Below are 19656 nucleotides of genomic sequence, written 5' to 3' on the forward strand. Positions count from 1 at the left end.
TGTATCTTCTTGGCATGTTTATTCAAGAGGAGACTGGGGGTACTACTGCAGCAAAACGGAGACAGTGGAGTATAATAAGATGTCAGCGTCCAAGGTAAGCTAACATTAGCATGTGTGAGGAAACTGCGCAAAACCATGCTGGAGTCAACATATCTTCTCAGCATGTTGATTCAAGATGAGACTGAGGGCATTACTTCAGCAAAGAGTTGTGAGCAATAAGACGACAGCGTCCAAAGTAAGCTAACCCGAGCATATGTAGGAAATTGCAAAAACCCTGCCGGATTCAACATATCTTCTCAGCATGTTCATCCAAGAGGAGACTGAGGGCACTACTGCAGCAAAGAGGTGTGAGCAATAAGACGACAGCGTCCAAAGTAAGCTAACCCGAGCATATGTAGGAAACTGCAAAAACCCTGCTGGAGTCAACGTATCTTCTCGGCATGTTCATCCAAGAAGAGACTGAGGGCACCACTGCAGCAAAGTGGAGACTGTGGAGTATAATAACACGGCAGCCTCCAAGGTAAGCCCACCTTAGCATTTGTAGGAAACTGCGAGAAATGTCTTGGTGAGAGGAGGAATGAAGCACTAAGAGGTTCAGTTCAACCTAATGCAAAAGGTGCATCTCAATGCTTTGGGTCACATGATGCAACTTTGTCAAGGTCTGTCTCACAAAGTAGCGGAAAGGAAACGTGAGAAAATGAAACTTGTTGGCGTGAAAGACGAGGACTTGCACAAAAGAGCGAGATTAAAGGTGATTTATGACTTGACTTTTTCTTTTTACAGTCAGAGGCCTCTGATGCGCCTCGCCGTTGGCTCGCAGGAAATTGAAGGGGAAGATGAGAGAGGCGGTGGAGGGCGGAGGGCAGGCGTGAGGCGGGAGAGGACGGTGGTGAGACTTGGCGGAAATGAGCCAGCCTGGCGTGACCTCGCCTTCTGGCCTAGACGGAGAAAACATCCAAAAGTAAGTAAAACATTCCACCTGTAGAGAATATTCCGCTATGAACCAACAAAGTGACTCACTAAGTCCTAAGTGTTGTACTTGAGGACAGCGTAAGACGCTACGAGTGATGTCCACAACCACTGTCGATAAACTAAACTACCAAGGAATAAACAAGCAAACAAGCGAAGTGCTGTGTTGTTTGCTGTCAGCTAACGGGACCAGGAAAGATGTGACAAATGATGGATAGTATCCTTTTTTAATGAACTAACTAAAAAACGAACAAACGAACGGACAAACAAACACACTAAGTTGGACGTCATTAGCATCTTATTTTTTGCGAAGACAACGTAAGACGTTACGAATGATGAACAACACTGTTTTCATTCATTAACGAATGAACGGACAAACTAACGAACGGACTAACAAACTACCTAAGCCCTTCACTTTACTTTGCAAGCTAACAGGTTACTTCCTGGTTTTGTTGAGAACAACATAAGATGTTACTAATAACATACGAATTTTGATTAATGAACGAACAAACAAACAAGCGGATAAATGAATGAACAAACAAAACAACCATCTAACTAACAAACTATGTAAGCCCTGTACTTGTGTTTGTTAGCGAGCGAGCAGCTTACTTCCTTGTTCCGTTGAGAACGACGTAACCTGTAACGAATAACAGACAGTGACATTTTTCATTAACGAACGAACAAATGAACACACTAACAATCAAACTCACGAAGAGTCACATTTGTTGTTTGTCATTAACTAGCAGTGTACTTCCTGGTTTCGTTGAGAATGACGTAAGATGTTACAAATAATGGACAGTAACATTTTCAATTAATGAACCAACAAAGAAACAAACTGATAAACGAATGACTGAAGAAACTAACTATGTAACTCACTAAAAGTCAGATATGTCTGTCATTAGCTAGCACGTCACTTCCTGGTTCCGATGAAAACAACGTAAGATAATGGACAGATACTTTTTTCATTAATGAGTGAATTAAAAAAATGCCATAAATGACTGAATGAACAGACTAACTGTCTAACTCATGTCATGTTTGTTTGTCCGTCATTAGCTAGCACGTCACTTCCTGGTTTCGTTGACAACAACGTAAGATGTTACAAATACTGGACAGGTCGATTTTTAATTAAAGATCGAACAAAAAAAACATAAATGCCTGAATGAACAGATGAACCATCTAGCTAGCAAACTGATAAGCAAATGAACGAACAAACAAATGGACAAACTAACTATCTCACTCACTAAGAGTCATGTTCGTTTGCCCGTCATTAGCTAGCAGGTCCCCACTCGCGAGAATGACGTAAGATGTTACAAATAATGGACATTAACATTTTTCAATGAGCGACAAAAACACACAACAACAACAAAAAAAAACGACAAATGACTGAACGAACAAACTAACCGTCAGTCTCACTAAGTCATATTTGTTTGTCTGTCATTAGCTAACAGGTCACTTCCTGGTTTCGTTGCGAGTGACATAAGATGCTACAAATAATGGACAGATATGTTTGTCATTAATGAACGAGCAAACAAACAAACAAACGGACAAATCAACCATCTCACTCACTAAGAGTTGTGTTTGTTTGTCCGTCATTAGCTAGCGGGACTGGTTTGACTGATCATTAATGATTGACAAAAAAAAAAAACACAAACTAACTATCTCACTAAGTCATATTTGTTTGTCCGTCATTAGCTGGCGGGTCACTTCCTGGTTTTGTTTGAGAACGACGTAAGATGCTACAAATAATGGACAGGAACAGTTTCCACGGATAGACAAATGAACAAACTGGTAAATGAAAGAACGAATAAAGAAATGGAAAACTAACCATCTAACTCTCAAAGCATCATGTTTGTCCGTCGTTAGCTACCATCCACAATTTATGTGTTTTCAGTTAACAACTATCACGTGTGTGCAAATTGCGTGTGTGTGTGTGTGTTTGTTTTTTTTTTTGAAAGTATGTTGGCCTAATGTGAGTGGAGGACAATGACAGCAGTTCTCCATGCGCTCCACGTCCCCGTGCCCCACTCCCGCCACGCAGTCCCGATCAGGTAGGAGTGCGATGTGCGACGTGGCGGGCGGGGGAAAGAAAGTGGGTTTGCTCTGACGGGAAATGTCTATTTACAAGACGAAAATGAAGTGGGCCTTTGTGACATTTTAGCAGGCCTGCAGGCAGGAGTAACCTTCAGGATCGCTCCAGTCAGGCAGGTGGTGGTGGGGGAAGGTGGAGCTACCTGGAATCTTTTCAACTAATGTCACACATTGTAGACAAGCAGAGGCAACCTAGGCTCCCTGGCTGAGGTAATGACGGAGTTGTAAATTGCAATTATAGGCTGGAGGCTGCGATATAATAACGTGCTTATCTCTGTACACGCAGACTAACAATTACGACTCATTTCCATGAATTATGCCGCTGCGATTCTATCACAGCCAGCAGACTCTCATCATGACATAAATGAAACACCAGTCATGTTATTGCTTATATGGTTTCATATTATTTTCAAGCAATCTGTCTCATGCATTACAATACGGTCACCGTATCTCATCTTTTCAATACGTTTTCTTCTGGGTGAATCACACAGTGTGACCAATGCTAAAGTATAAATGCACACATTCTGTTATTTTGTGGGTTTTTTTCATTGCTGGCGGTTTCTTGTCACTCACGCAAACGTTTGCATTCAAAGTGCAAGAGAAAAGTTCCGGCGCTCGCGCTAACTTTGGAACACAAAACGCAAAGAAGTCAATGTCAGCAACTCAAAGGTATAGTTTAAAAATCAGTGCGCTTCTTGCTTTGACGTAGAACGATGTGAATGAACGGCTAAAGATCAGTTAGGTCTAAAAGAGCCGATCGATTCAGAACACTTGAAGACATTGCAATCCAGAATCCTAACTTTTAGCAGCTCAGAAAAACACTCCAACATGATTTGGCCTATCAAAGCTACCGTACCTGGGGCCATTTTGTGTCGAATATCACTCAAAAACAATGCAATCCTTGCTTGGCTACAGACAATGAATCCCCAAATAGGCTTTTTAAAAAAAGATATTGACTGACAGAAGTTCTAGTCATAGACAATTAATCAACAAATAGGCTTTTTTGAGACATATCGAGTGATGCACGTTCTGAAAGGGGAACAGCTACTAATTTGTTCTAAGATTTCAGCTATCTCGACCACCTTGTGTCGATTATCACTCTAAAACGATATCTTGCTTTAGTCATAGACAATTCATCCTCAAATGGGCATTTTTGAAGAGATTATGAATTCAGTCATAGACATTTAATGCCCAAATAGGCTTTTTTGACCCATATTTTGACTCATGGACGTTCTGAAAGGGGAACAGCTACTAGTTTGTCACATGACATCAGCTAACTCGGCCATTTTGGATGATTATCACACAAAAATAATAGCATTCTCGCTTTTTTAAGCTTTTTTGAGAGATATTGACTGACAGAAGTTCTGAAAGGGGAGCTGCTGCTAATTTGTTCTATGACCTCAGCTCCCTTTGCCATTTTGTGTGGAATATCACTTAAATAATACTGTTCTCGTGTTGCCGTACAGAAAAAAACCCTTTTAGAGAGAACGAGTGTACCAAAGGACAACGCTGTCCCGATGGGACCTCATCAACTATATCGTATAGCGTTGAAAATGAATGAAATGAGTTCTTTTATTAGTGAATGACAGCGTTAACGTGTTGGGAGGTGGTTGGCTAATGATGGATTCAAGATGGAGGTGGATGTTTGGCGGCTGTCTTCACGTCTATAAGCAGAGCTGTCAGCACTGAAAGGGCAGCAAGAGAACCTGATGGCCGGCAGGTGCACGCAGGCTTTTTGGACGGCGACCTCAGATACCTCCTGTCTGGCTTACATCCTGACCTTTAGCCGCCCCACGTGCACTTGCCTCGCACCTGAACCCACAACCTGGCAAACATGTAAAGACAAGACAGACTCGTTATCGTAGCACGAATGCCTTTAGGGCTTCTAAGGCGTCCCGGGCTGATAGCGGTGTTGTGTTTCGGCCGCCACGCTCGCCACGTTCTTGGCCGCCTTCTATTTTTACGATCCCTTCTTGTTGGCGCGCCAGCACATTCGCATGATGGAGGATGACGACGCAGCCAAACAGTCGTCATCGCCTCCCTGGTGACAATGTGCTCCATGCAGCGCTCCCACTGAGCTGCTGTACGCTGGCTCAGCGCTCGAAACTCTAGTCTGTTTGGCTTGTTGTTTATCGCAACGTGTGCACTGGCTTGTCTTCACGCTGCAAAGAGGAAGTACAATTAAATGGGGCGAATAGATGTTTAAAATACACATGATCAGCATTTTTTTCCCACATACTGTATTTTGTTACCACTAACTTGTTTTTACTGTTTAGTTGACTTTTGTGTTTTTCTGTTTATTTATTTATTTTATAGATTTATTGTATGCCTTATTTCCCCATACAGCACTTTGGTCCACTGTGGTTATTTTAAGGTGCTTTATAAATAAAGACGGACTAAATTAAGAATATATAATAGAATGTAATGTGATATGATATAATATGATAACATAATATACTGCAATATAATATAATATATGAATTTTAATTTAAATGTAATCCCCAAAAATATTTTACTGGTGTAAAACAATATTTAATAATAATAATTACTGTAGTGTAAATTATATGATGTGGATTACATAATTTACTTAAATTACTAATTCAATTAATTTAATTTATTTCATTAAATTAACTTATGATAGTTAAATTATGTAAAAAGTAAAAAAAAAATAATTGTATGGGGTCAAAATATAAATAAATTGTTTATAGTTAATTTGCTAGCAAATATCAAGGCTAGTTATGATGGTTTCGTTTGACAATTTCAAGCTTGAAATGTTTCAAAATGTGGCATCCGGGTTGTAAAAATGATTACAAAAGATCATATAAACCTTGTGTTAACAAAAACACATCCTGTTAGTATATCTTTTCTCCATCACTAAATGATGAATAACCGTAAAGAAACAAGTAGGATAAAATACATTTCCCAACCTAAACTCGTGTTAAGCTCACGTTTGTGCTTGTACATTGAAAGGGTGTTTCCGGTGCTATCCCCCCGATCTTAATTTACTGGGCTTGACGGAGCCGCGGCATTGGATGGCTGCGTCGTCGTCTTTAGTCTGTCAGTCGGTACCGACTTGCTTCCTCTGCCGCTTGACATCATCGACCACCACCGGACCGGGGAAGAGACGGAACCGGGTCCGGTAAGACGTCCTGCTGTGTTAAAAAAAGACTCCGTTGTTTTGTTTGTTGTGGTTCGACTGTGATGCTGTGTCTTCAGGTGTGGAGTGGAACGAGACACACCTGGAATGTCTTGGAAGTTTTACTGGAGTTTCTTGTCACCTTGTTCGGACCGGAAATGAAAGTTTGTGGTCCAGAAAGTTTGCAAATTGGACCCAGGAAGGATGCTTTGCTTGCCTTCAAGTCGTAGCGTTTAATTTTAGGGTGCTGACAAAAGATTATAAAGAGATGACTGTCTTAGTTGTTTTTTTTAAACTATTCATGCTAACACCTGATAGCTCTCAGTGGATGCTAGCAACATTTCCTCCGGCATTATTATGTCACCAATTGTTAGTATTTTCAACGCAAATTCAGTTTCCCTCCTCTTTAGCTTTTGTGCTCTGTTTTGTCCAAATGACCTCAAATCTCCAATATTCTTCTGTTATACTGTCAGTTTTCACGCAATGAAAAGTCGAAATGACGTCATATTTGCAAACTGATGTGACTTTAGCCTATAATTTACCTCCCTCAATGACAATGACTGAAAAAACAAACACCAAAAGGTCTATTTCTGCTCAGCACAGACCTTCTCAGCTGTCGTTAAAATGTGCTATTGTTGGATTTTTGTGCAATATGCCTGTGTAGTAACGCGGTAGTAGCCTTAAAGTAGTGCAGTACACCTGTAGTACACCTGTAGTAGTGCAGTGTAAAGCTTTCTTTCTACTCAAGGGCTCATTGTCTTTCAAAAGTGGATTAATCATTCATATAGCTTGCAAAAAACAAAAACAAAAACAAAAAAAAATATATGTATAGCTTGCAAAAAATGGCCACGACCCGCTTACGTCGACGCCCCTCGGACTGACGGACTGAGGTCAACATGAGCGGTTGTCGACATAACCAAAACCAAAACTGTGTTTCAAATGAATTTTTATACTCTTATCCAACCGAGCTGCTTATGTTGACTCTCTTGACTACGATGACAATAAGGCTTTCGTGCATGAGCTACGTCACTCAGCCGGAGGCTAACAATGTTACAAAAAATGACACTTTTTATGTTGAAGCTTATTTGCACTGAACAGGAAGTCACTGTGTGCACGTTTTAATGCTGTGTTACTGGACAGTAGTTACGTCGCTGTTGCCGTTTCACGCTGCTTGGCGATAATGATGACAACACATGTCGACATAAACGGACCTATTTTTTAGTAATAAGAAGACCATGGTGGACCCGGGACTTGATGTTCTGGTCGACAAAGACGGGTTGACGGTGCTAATGCGCTAATAAAAAAAAAGTGAATGGGCTTGATAATATGCATTTCTTGCTGGATGTTTAATACAAGCAGTTAAGTGTGTCTATATTGAGCACCTTCATGGCAGTTTCTGCCTCTCCTGCTGTGATGATCAACTGTATTATGTGCGTTGATTTATTTGCCGCCGCCAGAGTGTTGTTTTTTTAGTGTTTTTTTAATATGAGGCAGAGCGCTGGTGCCCAGTGGTCTGCATGGCGTGCTTTTGAGTGCCGTGGGAATAGCATCACCTCGATGCTTTGGAAATGTGAGGAGTTCAAGTGTTTCATTGTGGAGAGAGATGGCAGCCTCTGGTTCAGGTCGCGAACACAAGGATGAAAAACGTGGGAAGCGTTCAAGGCTCCCTGTAGGACGTTTTGGGCGAATTGAACTTTAAAACGGAGAAGCTTGAATGATGTGTCGCATGTCTTCACCAGGGGGAGCTGTTTGCTGTCAACTGAAACTCGGATTTGCAGTCGTCGTTTAAGTTACAAGTATTTCCCTTGCCATACACTGAATATTTGTGCTGCTGCCTGTAGCTGCATAAATCACTTAGACTGTCTAATGCTATATCGTGTCATGTCTAGGGACAACAATTTACAGTGGAATCTTGAAAAGGCGACCGCAATGCGACATGGAGTGCTGCTTGATGTACGATTCGGCATATTTTGAAGCCCTTTCTTCCCATAGGAAAAACTGGAAATAGAAAGAATCTGTTCCAGGGTCAAACTGTCACCTTTGTAAAAACTTTATTAAATGTACGGGCGGTGTTTAATGAAACATTTGAACTGGCAAATGTAAAAATAAGCTAACCATGTTATCAGTAAAACACACTCTAGCCTTTATGGTGGAATTGAGACGGTTTAAAAGTGCTTTTAGTAAGCCCTGCTGGGTGCACGCCCTTTTGTATGGCTGTAGCTTTAATGCTAATGAGCCATGTCACCAAGAAGCGCTGTTGTGTGCTTCATCTGCTTTTTCCACACACATATACGTAATAGATACGATATATCACGTACAACAACGAAACATGAAGAAATGGGACAGGTGGACACATACATGATGCTACAGCGCTAACACATTAGCCTAGTAAGTCAAACGTAACTTTCACGTCTGTAGCTGACTGACGGATGGTTGCCAGAGCTTTATTTTAAGATGTGCAGTGAAGCCTGATTTTTTTTTTTTTTTAACAAAGTGGTGAGCGTATACACAGGGTGGGCTCCTCTAGCTAGAGGCAGGTAGGTCAGAGGCATTATCATGTCCACTAGGAAGGAGGTTTTTCCTTCATGAGGTCACGAAAAGCCGCAACGTTTGGTGCTCATAAACAGGATCTCAGAACAGCCTGTTAGAACATCACTGTAGACTTTTCTATTTTCTTCTTCTTGCTTGCTACTTGCTCTACTCGCGGCCTCACCTCACTTATCCCCAGCCGTCCGCTCGACCTTTTGCCCATTTCGTTTTGACCTTCCGTCAGTCTCCGCACGGCCGTCATCTTCGCCCGCTGAGCCAAGGTGACCCCTCCCACCACTCTCCGCCGCAGTAGAGGCTGAGATTATAGACGCCCGGTGACCTCTCTCGAAAAACCATTAGTGACCTTCAATGGGATTCTGTGAAAAGTTATAAGCGGAGGCGGCGTGGAGGACGACAGTAATGATGATGCTGCTGGTCGCTTGTTGACCCGCCAGTGCAAACACACACTTAATTCCCAATTAGGAGGAGGCCACTGCAGTACCGTCATGGTGACCAAACGTTGACTGATACAGGAGCTTTAATTCAATGCATTATGGGACAAGGCAAACTGTGTGAAAGGTTGTGAATGAAATCACTAATCATGTTATCTCTGTGGACAAATTCAGTGTTGTCACATTTGTATTTATTTTAGGGCTGTCAGATTATTACAATTTTTAATCAAATTAATCACTTTCACTGTTTTATGAACAGAAAGATAAATGATGTTTTTGCGTGGGGAGTAGAAGACTGTTTGAATCAGCTTTAGTAGTTGTTACTCACTGATGGCCAATGGCCTCCTATCACCTGCTTGTGTTGTGGTGATGTTCGGAGTTTGGAGTGTCTGTGAATGCACCTCGAGGTTGTGAGGTAATGAGGAAGTGCGGATGAATGGAGCGACGTGTTTGCGAGTTGGTGTTGGAATTGAGCACTGCTTTTCATGTTTTAAGGTAGAAATAAACTTTAAAAAGAAAGAGTGTCAGACTACGTGTGGCTTGCCGTGATGCGCATGCGTTGTTTGCGATAAATATTGTCACGTAATTCGTGTCATAAATTAGTTACTAATAATGCTGTTAATGCGTCATCTTAGAAAGCCTCAATTTATTCATATGTTACATCAGAAATGTCTTCATCGGTATTCCAACTTCCAAAACTGAGGCTGTGAGAGACGCCATTCACCCTTTGTGCCCTTGTCCCCTTCATCGGTTGAAAGGTCGGAAGAAGTGGAAATTAAAAACAGTAGAAGCAAAAGGCAAAAATTTCTCACATCTGAGCAAATCCTGCCTCAGGCAACCCCCCACCCCGCCCCCATCCCAACATCACCCGCACCCCCTGCCTGGTTTGACGGGCATGCCCCAAAGGAAGCACTCAGCCTGGGGAGAGACCCGACAGAGGCTGCCTGGCTGCTCAATGGGGAGTTGCATCAGTGAAACGCTTTGCCCCCGAGGGGAGGCCACGCTCTGCTTGCACTTTCTTCCTCTTGTAGTTTTCAGAAAAAGCAGCATTTTTGGGGTGATGCATGCAGCGCTGCATATATTCAGCCATGTGTTGCTAGCATATACAGACGCACTAAACAAACAAACTCAATAGAAGCTGCCTTGACCACTTGAACGCATCTCAAAGGCGACAGATGCCAGTCAGGGTATGTCACAATTGCCTAGTCCAGTGGTGGGGGCCATTTACGGCCCAATGCCGCTTTTTTATTGGCCCTGACACATTCTAAAAATATGAATTAACAAGAAAACAACTAACAGCAAAAGTGGAAAAATCAGCAGTAATTTTTCCAAAATTAAGTCAAAATATTAAGAGACAAAAGCTGTAAATCTAACAAGAAAAAGTTTTATGTAAATTTGATTTAAGTAATTTTATGAGAATAATGCTGTAGTATTATTAGACAAAATAATGACATCTTAATAGCGTAAAGTTTAAATATTAAAGAAATGTTTTTTTTTATAAAGATGTAGTAATATGAAAACAAACAACACAACGGAAGAAGTTGTAATTTTTGGAAAATTAGGTTGCGGGAAAGAGTTATAAAGTTACAAGAATAAAGTCAAAATATTGTGGGAATGCAGTCATAATTACGACAAGGAAACAGCGGAAATGGAAAAAAAACTGCTGCAATTTTCTGACAGTAAAGTCAAAATATTAAGAGAAAAAAGATGTATTCTAACGAGAAAAAAGGCACCATTTTATAAAAATAAACTCCTAACATATATGAGGAAAAAAATACATTTTAGTAGCATAGAGTTGAAATATTAATATTAATTTTTTAAAGTTGTAATATGAGAAACAAAACAAATTGACAAAGTTGTCATTCTTGGAAAATTAGGTTTGGGAAATGTTATAATATTATAGGAATAAAGTCAAAATATTATGGGAATAAAGCCATAATATTACTAGAATAAAATTTACAAAGATTATTTAAGAAGAAAGTTGAAATTTGAAAACCGCCCCCCAAAAATAGTGAAATAAATGTGAAAAAAACGCAATGACCAAAGCTGAGACCAATAATAGGCTTTTTTACCTTTTACTGAGATGTAGTTTTTTCTTGAAATATATATGACTTCTTTGCATATATCAAACATGTGGCCCTCAATGGAAAAGGTTTGGACACCCCAGGCCTAGTAAATAATGAAAAAAAGTCTTCTTCTTGATTTGGTTTTGACAGTCAGCAACATGCACAATACCGACACCTGCAGGATGTATGGGGAACAGCAACGACCCCAAGTACAGTCAAAGCACATTTACAGTAGTTGTTAGCTTTTTTTTTTTTTAATGTGTGTTTTGCAGTTGGGAACTTTGTCACAACGCTCCGTCGTCTGCGTGGAGCTTCATTGCACTTCAAGTGAAGTCATTCTAATAACATGCACGCCTCACTACCTGCACACACACACACAACACACACACAGTTTCTTCAGTGTGTTTCTCCAGCTTACACAAACACATAAACAGTGGAGCGTTTATGCTGCCGCAGGAGTGAAGGTGTTGCGGTGTTGAACACAGTCTCAGTGTGCTCCGCCACCACCACCGCCAACACCAATGATAAATGGAAAGCTTGTTCTATCAGAAAGCTCACAAATGTGCTCTTTAGTGACTCACTGTGCATGTGTGGGAGCATGCATGTTCATAATAAACAGGTGTGATGCTGTGTTTTATATTTTCTCCATCATCCACCTGCTTAACGCTTTCATGGCCTTGAAATCCAATCATACTGCAAACACAGAGTCTGTTTTACAGAGCTTTTAACTCCTACACAAGTCCTTTGAAGTCGCCGTACCGAAGACGAGCACTCGTCTTAAACGTTTATCGCCTGTGAAATCAATGAGCGAACAGCAGCTTTCACTTGACCCGCATGCAATGATGTCTTCCGTAGCAAAAATAATCATTTTAAAAGTGCTTAAAAATGATACAAATATATATTACTGAGTGATAATCTAAGGCTTTGTGGATTAGTGCTGCTGCGTCCACCTCAGATGGCCGACCCTCGTGGGTGATTTTATCCCCCCTCCCATCCCCGCTACCACGGCAACAGATAGCTATCATTACATGCTGCAGGAGGTGGCGCTGCAGAATCTTACCTCCCCCATGGCGCATCGATGGGCGATTCGCAGGAAGCGGCACCGGCGCTGAGGACATGTCGACGTCCCGGCTGTTATCGAGCAGGCCGCTCGGCGTGGAGGCTGAGTCACTCGTATCCCCCGGAACAATTCGTGTGAGGCTGACTCGTGTCTTTTGCTGCGCGGTCGGACGCCTCTTTTATCGTCTTCATCACACTGTGAAGGAAGAAAGGCGGCCATGTCGGCTTCACTTCCTGCAGGTTGCACTAAATCTCATTCGTCAGCCGCAGTTTTAACAGCTTTAAAATAAACGTGCTAAATGTGCTACATTGACCGGGAAATGATGAGGGCGGCCGCTAATTTAGTCACACTGTTATCTGATAAGTTGCAAATATCCCACTTGGAGCTTACGAGGCCCAAACTTAAAGCGTTACAGTCAAACATGAACAAAAAACATGCTACAGTGCTAACACACACGTCAACAGCAGCATCACGCTAGGTTAGCTTTTTGGCTAAAGAACAACAAAATGATCAAACTTACAGCTCCCACCTCTGTAGCCGACTGATGGATAGTTGGCAGAGCTCCAGGTGTCATTTGAAGATGTGTAGCGAAGCCTGCCTTTTTACTTGTCCTCCTTTGAGGGGTGGGCGTCGTAGGCTTAGGTTCATTATGTTTTCATGAGGTATTCATGAGTTAAGCTTTATAATATGTGAGGATTACAGTACATCAAAAATATGCTGTCCAAATGGGACCAAAATTGGTCCAAAAAGCGTAAAGTGTGGGCAAGTGTGTATATGCAAATCCTCTATTCTATACACCTTGCAATAGAGGGCTCATATATACTTCTAATAATAGTTATAATAACTAACAAGGGCTTTACAGCTGTAAATCTGTAGCTGACCCATCGATAGCTGGCAGAGGTCCATGCTATATTTCAAGATGTGTAGCGAAGCCTGATTTAAAAAAACATAACAAAACATTTTTACAAAGTTGTCCTCTATGAAGTGGTGAACGTATACACGGGGCGGGCTCATCTGGCCAGGACGGCGTCAGACACGTGTATGGCATATCCCCAGTTGATGAGCAAATAATGAAGACCGCTAATTTAGGAGTGCTAACCACTCGGCCACCGTCTGACTAGTCAAATGCAAAGAAAAACATGGCTGGCAACCACAAGAAGATGATACAGCTACACTTTCCTGTTTAATTGTGATTCTATTGTTTATTATGTGGTCTTTGCAAAAACTACTTTTAGCAGTGCGTAGAATGAAGCGACTGCCCTTGGCGCTACATAACAACTTAGCGTGTTGACTCCATCTCCCCTGAGCTCGAGTCCGGTCATTATGAGCTCATAGCGGCCTGACAGACGCCGTAATTGAACCATAAATTGTTGTCGCCTCAGTCAAGAGAACATCCTTCACTGTTTTTTATTTATTTCTTTTTTTACTCTCGTGGCTTTTTTTTGCTGACAAAACAGCAAAGGAGGAGGTTAACAACGGTAACAGCTCTGCTGTCACATTGAGGGCATGCAGAAAGATGAAAAGAATGAGACTTCTCCTCAGGAGATGCTCACATGTACACAAATTTGTCTGGACAAACCTCAGCAACGTGGAAGTATGACATTCACTCTTCTTTAAGGGGGAAAATGGGAAAAATGGGGAAACCAAAAATTTGTTTTCTGGGGAGCAAACGCTAAAGACTTAGCTCACAGTAACTGCTCCTCTGCTGACAGCAGTTTTGAGAACAAAGCACAGTTTCACACCGGATTCTCTAATATTCATCCAATTACATCCAATATGCAATTCTTCTTTACTGTTTCCTGGTAACCATTAGCATGCTACCACTTGAGGGGGGCGTGTGTCTATGCAGGTCTAAGCGTTGGTGGGGGGGTGTCACTACACGATCCGTGCGCACATAAATGGTCAATAACTATACTTCATTTATGTAATATATTGGGGGGTTGTTTTCTTATTGCTCTTATTAAAAGACTTCGCTAGCAGGCGGATGTTTCTATGGTCTTTATTCACCAAAACTGATCTATGTAAAATCAGATGTACTGTAAACGTCATATCCGGACAGAAATGTATTCACAGCCCCCCCCCCCCTCGATTTGAAATACTATTGAGAGACTGATGTATTTATTTATCTGTACTGTACAGACTGTACTCCAAACTGAACCCAGGAAAATGCAACAAAATGACGCATACATGCGTATTCACCAGTCAAATTGCATGTTGAGTACGACAAATTTGTACATGTCGGCAGGTCTGCACTGAAGGTACTCCCTGCCTCTCACCCCCCATGACAGTTCACCCGCCCCTCGATTTCAGAATCACTGATCTAGAGGATTCAGTTTTTTTTCTAAATGGAAAAATCCCATCCATCCAAACACATTTTGCTACCAAATGCTTTTGTCTGTACTTTTTCAGCCGTGAAAAAAAACTTTAAATACTGTATGCAACCAGGAAAAGAGGGATTATCATTTATCCACTTGCACCATGGATATGATAACAATGAAGGGGAAAAAAAGATTGCTAAATTTTTGTAATTTCTCCAATCTTAATGTTTTTTTTGGGAGCGGGGGTTTGGGGAGGCGTGATGTATATTGCACATGCATAGCGTTGCTCAACACTGCCGAAAAATAGGCCGACCGTATGTAGGCGTGGTCTGCACATGCGTAGAACTGTAAGGATCGCGTAGTGACGAGGTGGCGGATTGACCCGTGACCAACCCCAGGCTGTGCAATCCGAGCGTTTTGGCCAAGAGGAGAAGAGTCTTTTATGAAAAATGACTTAATATTGTGCTCCACAGGGATCCAATATTGTTTTAAAAGTTCCTGAAATGAGCAGGATAAGGCCCTTTAAAAAAAATTAAATTAGGTATAAGCAAGATGGTAAAACAGTTTTTACACGGTTGGCATGTTGTTACTAGGGCCGCAATACATTCATGCTCATAATAAAGACAAGTCAAGAGAAAATTCATGCAATTGCTCCTTTGGCGAGATGAAGAATGATAGCCAGCCAGTAAAAACAAAAAAAGATTTGATGGCATGTTAGTGTTAATCAAGGGGGGATTTTTTTGTGCAGCCCCAGTTGTTAAACCGGGGATGTTATGATTACAGTGGTGTTCCTAATGAATTGGTAGTCTACTTGCAGGCATGCTATAGCCATACATTATGATCTCCAAATACACACAGCTACACAAGTGTGGTATGAGAGGCATCCGAGGCGTTCGGTTGGGGGATGAATAGAAAAAGCCTTCGATGTGTCCCAGTAACAACACAAAACATGCCAACGGCAACTTGAAGATCTTAATCGTTGATTTGTGTGCCCGTGTTTTCACTATCACCAGGACGGAGTAAGTCCAGAGATATTTAAAGGCCTTTTTGTTTCATTCATTACACCTCACTCGTGCCTCCATTAATGCTCCCAGTGCAGTGAAAGCACCACGGTGATGCTTCTGAAGCGCCGCTTCTTTGCAGTCAGATGGATTTTCAAAATGTCTAATTAATTTGAATTTGGGTTCTTCTTATCTTGCTTTGCTGAAGTTGTAAAATGTGCAATTTCAGACATTAATTTCCCATGAGTCCTCGGTGAACTTTATAGTTATTTGTTATTGGGGAGTATCTTTAGATACCTGCTCTTTATACATGCAGGAAATGGAAATTCCCACCTTGGCTACACGGTTGGGAGACTAATTGGTGTGCATAGGTGTGAATGGTTGTTTGTATGTGTCCTGTGATTGGCTGGCGACCAGTCCAGGGTGTACACGGGCCTCTCGCCCCGCTATATAGACGACGGATGGATGGATGTTCCCACGTTTGCAGCAGTCTACTCTTTTGGGAAGACTTCCTTTTCGAGTGTGATGACCTCATAGTTGTTTGCTCACTTTGGACCGGTTTTAGTTCTTCCGCACCGGATTTCTCCAAGCATGCCTTCTGGATTTTGCATTGTTCACTGGAATAGGAAAGGGCCCCTAAGCAGAGGTGTCCAAACTTTTTCCAGGATACGGGGGCCACTTTTCCATTTTTTTTAAAACCATCCCATGTAGATATGCCAAAACACATTTTTTAAATATAAGAAAAAACAGCCTTTATCTCAGCTAAGTGTTATTTTTTTGTTTTTTGTTTACAAATATTTAAACTTTCTTCTTCATTTTTTCTTGTAATATTATGTCTTTATTGTCCTAATTTTTAAGAGTTTATTATCGTAAATTAAGTTAAGTCAAATTTACCCAACCAAATTTTTCTAGAATTGCAACAGTTTTATTTTGCTTTGTTTGTTCAAAAAATAACATATTCAAATCTTTAATATTTTAACTTTATGCTATTTTTTCTCTTAATATTTTGACTTTATTCTCCTAATATTTTGTCTTTATTCTTGTAAAATTACTGCTTTTTTTCCATTTTTGCTGTTGTTTTCTTAGTTTTCTTGTTTAATTGAGAATGCGCCAAGGGCCAATAAAAAAAACAGCTGCGGGCCGTGAATGGCCCCCAGACTGCACTTTGGACACCCCTGCCAAAGCAAGCATACAGTAACTATACTGTGTAACTAAATATTTTACAGTTGCAACCATGTGGATTCTGGATTCTTTATCCAGTTTAAAAACTTTTACTGCACAGGAAAAGAGACTTTTTGCTCTTCAAACACACTGCTTTCAGTCTTGGCCGCCGCTGAATGCCGACAAGTCGACCACTTCACAGCCTGGATGTGCCTGTCCTCTAACTGAGGGTCTCTGTTGGTCCCTGAACACACCGCCTGCATGCCCTCTTCTGACAAACTGATGGCTGAGCAGTGAGCCACCGCGAGATAGCCAAAACACACAACAGGGCAGCCCTGTGGCCTCCCCCAAGGCCCCCGAGGCACAGTGCAGCCTTCACACGGATGAAGGGCGTACATTGGAGCTCTGTGCTTTGGTGTTTAAACTTCCTCCTCCGCCTCACTTTTCTACCCCTATACCTTCCATCTGTCCCCTCACACACACACACACACACACACACACACACACCTTTGATACCCTTAGTCCCGTTACAGAGTCTGATTTAGACTGCCTCCTGTTTTTTCTTGTCAACTGTGATCTCAGAAGACCGACTTCATCCAACGTCCTCTGAACAAGCCAGCCTGAGGCGCTCCTCAACCAGAAAACGCTTTTAAAAATTGCTCCTTTTAAATGCCGCCGCTGAAAACGGTCGTCTTTGAAACCGGTGGACATGTAGCATCGTGCGTGTGAAGTCGGCGGTGTAGACATGTGTGAGTGCCTCATAACCAAAATAACAATGGCGGACCACAGCGCAAAGCGTAGTTGCATTACTGTCATAGGTGTTAAAACACTCATGGACGCCAACAAAGAGCATTCAAGACATTTTCGGGGTAAGAGGCAGTTGGTGTGCACAAAGTGACCGCCATCTAGTGACCTGGCATCCGTATTACAGCAGCTTCAGTTTTTTTTTTTCAATCTGGATGACTTCATGTGATAATAATCAAATACACAAATGAAAGATTCTACTGATTTTACTAGATCAAATTCTAAACCCTTTTATCCACCAAAAGACCTTTTGGAACAAGAGCCTGTCGGTATGCATGCGTGATATCGCCAACTACAGGCTCGGCAGGCATATTACGGCCACTTCAGTTTTTTTTGCAGGTCTGTGTGAGACTTCTTGTGACAATTGTCAAAAACAGAAAGGAAAGATTCTCCTGATTTTCCAGGATCTTTGTCCTGTAAAGGCACTCTGAGTGTCCACACCAGCCTCACATAAAGTGTTTTTTACTATAAAACGTGAAATTTGACGAGGCCTTTTAGCCAGGAGCCGTAATGACTGCTGAGGGCACTTGACGCCCCTCGCTCTCCTACACGCCAGGAGACTTGTTACATAAATGGCTAACTATCCTTGATGGACCACTTTTTGCTGCACTAAAGCCTCCTCCCAGGTCGGCATTTATGCTAATGCCTGGAGTCGGGCTCATGGAGTGGCAGGATGTGGGGCAGCGAGCCTGCACATGAAGGAGTTCTTGTGACCTTGGCCCACTTCAGGAGGAGAGTGTTCTGGTTTTGTGGCTAATAGAACGTTCTTTCTCCCACAACATGCACCCAGAATAGCACCGGCCCATTAAGAAAGGTTTTAATTGTTAAACACTCAGTGTGTGCCCTTGGCACACATCAATGACTTCATTTATGTGTCACTCCCACCAAGTGTGCAACCTTAATAGCCTCTTAGCCCTTTCTGGGCACTCATACACATACTTGGCGATGCATTGAAGTACATGACAGAGTCTTTTCTGACTTTTTCCAAGGTGTTTTATTATGATCTTTCACGTGATCAGATAACGTAAGGTATTGTCTACTGTTTTTCCACTTTATTGTGAGGTTTGCATTAGGGTTGGGGACGGTCCGATCCAGTGTCGGGTTCCAATGCCAGCGTAATTCACGTCTCAGAAACCACCTTAATGATCCATGAGCCACATCTGTGCTTTAATGTTTGTTATCACTATACGTAGCAAGCAGAATATCAGCAAACATACAGTAGCTAAAAGACTGTCAGCGAACGTTGCTCCACACCCACAAGTGCTCCGCCTGATGCCTTCACAGCCACACTACAGTTGGAGGAGTTTATTACAGCCTCCTATAAAATCAATAATCATGGTAATGTAGTGACCCGGAAGTTATGTGCAACGGTAAGGAAGGGTGAGGTCTGTGAAGTCACAAATGCGTCAGGCTGAACACTTTTCTGTGTGTGTGTGTGTGTGTGTGTGTGTGTGTGTGTGTGTGTGCGATGCTGCATGTGTAGAGACAGCTACGTTTGCTGATACACTCTTGGCGCGGCTGCATATTAAACAAACAAAGCCCTGGTATCGGAATGTTCCATCCATCTATCCATCCATTTTCTACACCGGTTGTCCTCACTAGGGTCACGGGGGTATGCTGGAGCCTATCCCGGCTGACTTTGGGCGAGAGGCGGGGTACACCTTCTTGACCTCCTGACTGTGAGGCCACTAGGGCACCATGCGGCCTATCGGAATATTATGTAAAGGTATACAGTATGAAAAAAGGTCAAGTGAAACAATGTGGATCGGTGCATCCCTAGTTGGCAAGTCCACCTTCAAGGCCACCTTAAGGTATCAAATAGAGTTCCTTGCCCTGTAAAGGCCTGTGGGTGCTCTGATATCAGCATCTTAGTGCTCACCTTGCAGTTGACTTAAACATTATTGAGCTAAAAGTGGTGTCCTGGATCTACAGGGACTACTAAAAATGATGAATATGACTAAATAAAAGCCTGTGACGGAAGTTTATTTGCTACTCTGTAGAAATCCACCCTTCCTTCCTCCAACTCCTGCCCCAAAAGACCCTCCTGCCCCTTGCCTCTTTTTTTTAATTTG

The 19656-nt window shown here is 42.0% G+C and overlaps 1 protein-coding gene across 5 annotated transcripts in view; it reads left to right on the forward strand.

The window, feature by feature from the left end:
• The first annotated feature begins 821 nt into the window (after window positions 1-821).
• Window positions 822-19656, forward strand: part of znf385c (zinc finger protein 385C) — a 116082-nt gene continuing 97247 nt past the window's right edge. For 3 of the 5 annotated variants that reach the window (XM_054758366.1, XM_054758369.1, XM_054758370.1), the window contains exon 1: window positions 6080-6196. The gene's annotated coding sequence lies outside the window, so the exon portion shown is untranslated. Of the gene's footprint in view, window positions 962-6079; window positions 6197-19656 lie in introns of those variants that run through there. The other 2 variants (XM_054758368.1, XM_054758367.1) reach the window with 2 other exon arrangements.

The sequence above is a fragment of the Dunckerocampus dactyliophorus genome, chromosome 18 (genome assembly GCF_027744805.1).
Source record: "Dunckerocampus dactyliophorus isolate RoL2022-P2 chromosome 18, RoL_Ddac_1.1, whole genome shotgun sequence".
Taxonomy (NCBI): Eukaryota; Metazoa; Chordata; class Actinopteri; order Syngnathiformes; family Syngnathidae; genus Dunckerocampus; species Dunckerocampus dactyliophorus.